General features: G+C 36.7%; 1 protein-coding gene across 1 annotated transcript in view; it reads left to right on the plus strand.

Moving 5' to 3' along the window:
* The first annotated feature begins 2,360 nt into the window (after positions 1 to 2,360).
* The window catches only part of edar (ectodysplasin A receptor), a 100,499-nt gene continuing 95,739 nt past the window's right edge, over positions 2,361 to 7,120 (plus strand). The window contains exon 1 of the mRNA XM_056466015.1: positions 2,361 to 2,566. The gene's annotated coding sequence lies outside the window, so the exon portion shown is untranslated. The remainder of the gene's footprint in view (positions 2,567 to 7,120) is intronic.

Here is a 7,120-nt window from a genome sequence, read left to right on the forward strand (position 1 = left end):
ACAAGTCAATAAATGACTGCAGTAAACAAATTCCTGCATGAAGACTTGGGAGAAGATCATAGATCTCTGGCACATCAGTGTACACATGATCACAATAATTACACAGTCCTGCTGCAGAGTGTGTTCGGATCAGAGTCAGAGAAGAAGACCAGCGCGGCGGAAGAGTGTGTGTGTGTGTGCTTTCATCTGCTGATTCATGTGTGTGTAAGTGTAATGTCTTGAGTGAGTGTGTAGTGTAAAGTCACCCCTGATAATATTCCTAATTGCAGCCATATCCTGTTGGTCTTTCAGATCAGCAGCTTCATCTGGATATATGTTATACCCGAGGGGAAGAGCAACATTTCAGTTCTGATATAACATTTATTTAATCAACAGATGCAGCTGCAGTCTTAACACAAACAGACAGGTGCAAAAATGTGCCCCCCCCCCAACAGAATAGAGATATCAATCTTCTGTAGAGCCACCTTTAGCTGAAATAAGCATGTAGACGCTTCTCATAGTCAAGGATGAGTCCCTGAACTCTTGCTGAAGGCTTTTAGATCACTCTTCCTTACACAATTCCTCCAGTTCAGTCAGGTCTGATGGGTGCAGAGCGTTAACCTTTTCAAATCAATCCATAGATGTTCAATGATGTTCAGATCTGGGGACTGGGATGGCCATTCTAGATCACTGTATCGTGTCTGAGCATGAACTCCTCGGTAGATGGGTCATCGTCCTGCTGAAACATCCGACCCTGCCGTAACTTCAGCCTCTTGACTGACTCCTGAACAGTGTTCTTCAGAATCTGCTGATGCTGTGTGGAACCAGTGAGACCTTTAACTCTGACAAGGTGTCCAGTACCTGTGCTTGACACATCCGCACCGCATGGAGCCTCCACCATATCTTACAGTAAGGCAAGGCAAGTTTATGTCTATAGCACATTTCATACACAGTGGCGATTCAAAGTGCTTTACATAAACAGGAATAAAAGAGACCAGCTTAAATAAAATAGAAACAAATAATAAAAATGATTAAAAACAGCGGCCTAATCTAACCACTGAGCCACCGTGTCACCATTGCTACATAAATGAACCACAATTATACACTTTAACAACACTCAGCATATGAACAGCTATGTGAAACAATAGTTCAGTATACTGTTGGCTGCTGCTCTTTTGATTTGAGTCACTTATTAAAAGTTCCTGAAAGTAGCCAAGTTAATGTTAGCTATTGCTAAATTTGCTGCTAGGTGCTTTTTGGAAAACAGTTTAGCTAGCGTGGTAGGAAACGCTGTTAAATCTACACTAAAATATCCATAAATGAGCCGTTTTCCATATTTACTGATTCATGTTTTTATTTTTCCTTGTTTATTTCTGCTTTTGCATTGCATTATGTGATCTTGATCTTTCTTCCAACAACTTTTAGCCTTGAAAATGTGTGTAAAAGTGTGTATATTTAATTGTGTGCAGTGCTGTATTGTGTGTGTTGGTGTTGTAAATTAAGCTACAGAAACCTTGTAATAAACTGCAGCACATGTTCTGTTCTTCTACAGACTCGTTCCTCTTGATATCATTTCTAATATTGTTATAAACAGAGCAGAGATCAACATCTTTTACAGTGCAGAAACCAAATTAAAGGTGCAGTATGTGAGTTTGACACCCAGTGGTTGAACTAGGTATTGCAGTCCTGGATCAAAACATGCAAGCGCAGGTTGCCAGATTGACGACCAACAGAAGTGAGCCTGACTGTGGAGTCTAAAGGCTGATTTAAACCGTGCTCTAAATAAAAACAACAGCACCCGATAGAGGGTATCTTCTCCATATTAAAGGAGTTTCTGTCCTGACCAACACCTGACATTGATATATTAGAAACGGCTTCTGTTTCTCACAGCTGAACAACAGAAAACTGACAATGATCAGCTCAGGTACAGCTCATGTGCTTTATTCAGTGTTAAATGCTAATAATGTGAGTCTGAGTGCCATTTTACATCACATTTACTGCCATATACTGAAAACAGCAGCAGATGGTCTCATTACGCACGCATAACGTCTGATGCACATCCTCAAATGCAGAATATCTGACTTCAGCATTGTTTTTCAGATAAAGAATGTTTACCAAGCATGTTTCTGAAATATCTGCACACATACTATGGAGTTTTTATGCTTTAGAAGAGTCAAACACTGACATACAGCAGCTTTAAGTTGCCAACACTGCGTGTGTGGGCCGCTAGTGGGCAGCAGCGAGCAGCTCTGGGTCTGCTTTACCTGTGCTCAGGTTGCATTGGGCGGAGAGCATCTCTCTCTCTCTCTAGTCTCTTTCTCTATTATCTCTCAGTATTTCTCTCTCTCTCTCTCTCTCTCTCTCTCTCTGTAAGTGTAGGTGGAGTCAGTCAGTCAGTCTCAGCCTGAAGCGCTTTAAAAGGCGTCGGTCGGTCTGATGGTCGGTTTTTCAAGGATCTCTAATGTTCTGAATCACCGGAATGATCTGATCTGAGCGGATCTGTCTTAATTTGATCTGATCCCCGGTCTCATTCTCTCCAGCTCGGTGTTTTACCCGTGGGTCTCCAGAACCGCTCCGTTTCCCGCAGGTAAAGGCGCCTCAGGAATGCCGCACTTTTACCGACAGCGAAATTCCTGCTTTAATGAGATGCGCGCACACACACACACACACACACACACACACACACCGTTAGCGCTTTATATTGATTTATACTCACACAAACATGTGTTAAGAGCATTTATAAGTGTTGTTCTGGTGTATCAGCGCTGTCTGATTGGCTCATTGCGGAGTTTGTGTCTGTTGTGTGAGATTTTCTTTGATGTTGCGCGTTTTTCCTCTTGATGTGCGCGCTTTCTGACGTGTGTGTGTGTGTGTGTGTTGTGGATCAGGACTAGTTCTGGTAATGGTTTAGTTTAGTTGTGATGAGATGAGAGGGAAAGTCCTGCATGTGTTTGAGACATGTGTTTGCATGCTCCGCTTCTGAAGTCTGCAGGCTTTGAACTGCTGCTGCTGCTGGAGGAGAAGGAGAATCATCCGACGAGCTGAAATAGCACAATAATAGTATAGGCTAGTTTTATATATAACACAATAATAATAATAATAATAATAATAAAGACAACACATAGCCTACGCAGTTAAAATATATTATGGATATAATACACACAGATGAATTAAAATGTCACGCACAACTATAAAATAAAATTAAATCATAAACTGCAAAAACAAATCATGTATAAAATACGCATATACAGTACACTCTTACAAAGTTACAAATCAGCATTAAAGTGATTCTTTAGGCGTCTTTTAAACTTATTTAATAAATAATTATAATAATAAAACCAAAGCAAAAACGCTGAATTTCCTTGGCTGATGTATACAGTGTAATGAGACGAGTAAAAAGACGAGCTGATTTAAATCAACTTTGTTATGAATCGGTTGAAATGACTCAAACGAACCGATTCCCTAGGGTGACGGTGGAGATAGAGCACTTTCAGACACTTTTAACTGTTTATTTAAAGTTAAATTGCCTACACTACTTTAATCATATATGCATGCAGTCAGAGTTATTCAGAGCCATTATTACAGACAGTGTTTATTATGGCACAATTTACAAGCATTGTATACAGAAACCTGATATATACAATACATTAATCACTGTAAATCTTGTCAAAGGAACAATTCTTGATATATTCATCTTCATTTTTTTATCTTACTAACAGTTTATCTATTGAATTACTCACTAAATCAGTCTTTTGTATTTTCATGAAACGATAACTAATATCTGGGGGAAAAGATGTTGCGTTCACTTTGCTGATTATTTGTTTGCAGTATAATGTTCATGAGCAGCAAAAAGACGATCTTCTCTTTGAATTAACTTTCGGCGATGGAGTACTTTTAGTTAGTATATTCTTCAAGACACTTCTATTCAGCTTAAAGTGACATTTAAAGGCTTAACTAGGTTAACTAGGTTAACTAGGCAGGTTAGGGGAATTAGGCAAGTTAATGTATAACGATGGTTTGTTCTGTAGACTATCAGAAACAAATATTGCTTGAAGAGGCTAATAATATTGACCTTAAAATGGTGTTTAAAAAATTTTAATTTCTTTGCTCTGTTAAACGTCATTTGAAAAAATATTTACAAAAGAAAATAAAAATTCAAAGGGGGTGAATAATTCTGACTTCAACTGTATACATACATATATATATATATATATATATATATATATATATATATATATATATATATATATATATATATATATATATATATATACATGCATTCATCGTTTTCTTGCCACATGAACTCTTCTTGTTATATGCATTTTTATTGATCTACAACATATAGTTTGCTTATTTGCAGTTTATTTAATTATATATACTGAATCAGTCTTTAGCATTTAGCATAAACCGACTGTAAATGTCTCAGGGGAGAAAGACTGTGTTCATTGTAGTAGTAATCACTGTGTTTGGCAAGATAATAATAATAGTAATAAAACGATCTTCCCTTTGAATCGCATTTGTAATGAATCGGTTGAAATGACTCAAACGAACCGAATCCGTAGATCGGCGTGTAAGTGGCAGAGACAGAACTGTTTAAGTGTTTGGATTTTCAAAAGATAAACTCTTAAAGGTAATAGTTTACTGGATGTTTTTGCACTTGACATTATCTAATTATATATATATATATATATATATATATATATATATATATATATATATATATATATATTCAAAGATTAAGTCACTTATCAATGCTTTATTTTTCTTGCAATGATGCCATTTTCCAGTGTTTCATCACAAGATTCTGTGGTAGAAATGATATTTTAGTAATATTACAATGGTTATGTCTTGTTATGGTTCATTTCATAACCACTGTATGCATCCTCCAATATATAAGTCTGATATATAGCAATAAATAAAATTAATTACATATATGACACAACACTAGAAAATGTCAGTATTTGTGTGTTTATTAGCAGTGGTGAGTTGCATTATGGGATGTTGATCTCTGCTCTGTCCACTTCTCATGTTGAAAATTCAACTCCACAGATTAACAAAGTGACTTTTACTGACATTTTAATGGTTTGAAATAATATCTGGAGTATGTATGTGCTGCAGTTTATTACAAGGTTTCTGTAGCGTAATATACACCACCAACACACACAATATAGCACTGCACACTATTACACATGAGCAGAAAACACACTTCTTCAAGGTTAAAAGTTGTCGGAAGAAAGATCAAGATCCCATAATGCAATGCAAAAGCAGAAATGAACAGGGAAAAATGAAAACGTGAATCAGTAAATATGGAAAACGGCTCATTAGCGGATATCATTTACAGTGAAGCTCATGTTTGGATTTGACACGTCACATTTGAAACATAAAACTGTCTGTTCGCATTTATTCATAACCACTGGAATGCACCGTCACATACATCGACATTTGTTCAATTATATGAACCATTATTTATAATATACCTTCATATATATCAGATTTCTGTATGGTATATGATTAAATATTATACCCTATTGGCATACTGTAACCAAGAGGTTGAACGTTTGGGATGGATTAGATGCTTTTAAAGCTAAATTAAATGATTAAGGCCCGGTACATTTTAATGTGACCTCAGAATGTTGAAACCTGGCATTTTGAAAGAGACCTTTAGGGCATGAGAGCGTCTGAAGATGAAGAAAGCGCAGTATTTTCCTCTCGCTGTAGGTCAGACATCTCACAGATCTGTATTTGATCTCGCTTATATTATTCCTCTGATTCTGTACTGTAAAGTGCAGCTACACTGTAAAATGCGATTAGTTGACTTTACTTAAAAAAGAGAGTAATATTGTTGCCTTATTAAGTAAAGAAACTATGTGCATGATTATAAAAGTTAAGTTATGGGTATACTGGCTTTAAGTAAAATCCACTTGTTGCTTGAACGGGTTTACTCCCTTTTTTTAAGCAAAGTATCAATCATGTTTTACAGTGTATAGCTGTCGAAAGGCTGTAAATAAATAAAAGCGAGCCTCATCCAGCTTCTACTTAGAATAATCAGACTGTTGTATCAGCAGTAAAACTTTTTAAAGCATATTTGCATAATACTGTAGGATTAAAAACTTCATATATTTTCAAATGCATGCTTCTAGTCACATTAAAATGAAAATTCAGACATGATTTACTGTATTCTTAACCTTCATCTTGTTCCAAACCTCTTTTGAACATACAAAAGACATTTTGAGGAAAATTAACATTCTGGTGAAAATAAATGACCAATCTGATCTTTATTTACTTCCTTTATATGAAAAGTATATGAATCACATAATTCAGTGAGGATGATAAATCATTCAACAGTTATAGAGTACAGTATATTCTCAGTGCAGGATGACAGAATGCTCATTTACTCTGTGAACTAACACATAAACGGCTCATTAAAGTGTTATCTGAATTAAAAATAAAACATTAGTTAGACGTTCATCTAATGTTTTATAAGCAACACATGCTCATTGTGGATACATACCCCCTGTATACATTTCTGGAGAGCATAATTTTTTTTGTAGCCAGAGGTATGTATGGCTGCATTTTATGTTTAAAATGTACATTACGGGGCGGTATAACACTGCAGATGGCTTGTTTATTTTCACGCGACGGCTGACCGCTTACCTCCGTGTGGACGGCTTTTCCACTGTTACCAGTTTGCCCAGTGGCTTGCCACCTACCCAGGTTCATTCTGAAAACGTACCGCTATATACATTTCTTGAGAGCACTAAATACATGTCAGGAGGTACGTTTTTGGCAGTTTTTGTTTTCGTGAATGCACCAGAGGCCGCTGTGTATGCATTTTTAGATCTCTAATTTCTCTGATTGTCATTCATGCCTGCTGTTCTCATGTAAATCCACCAGAGGCTGCTATCCACTAACTGACCAACCGATCCCTCCACCCACCCCCTACCCAAAGTAATTTTCAATAGCAATCCAGAAAAAAAAGCCCTTTTACCACGTTTTCAGACTTTACCACATTCTCACCCTGTTATTTACTTGTTTATTTTATTTTTTGGCTTCGTTTTTTTGTCTTACCTGCTTTCTGGAACCGTTCTTCACCGGACTCAAATCCTGCCACGAACATCGGCGGACTTGAGACGCAGAGATG

Source organism: Danio aesculapii, chromosome 9 (genome assembly GCF_903798145.1).
Source record: "Danio aesculapii chromosome 9, fDanAes4.1, whole genome shotgun sequence".
NCBI classification, from domain to species: domain Eukaryota; kingdom Metazoa; phylum Chordata; class Actinopteri; order Cypriniformes; family Danionidae; genus Danio; species Danio aesculapii.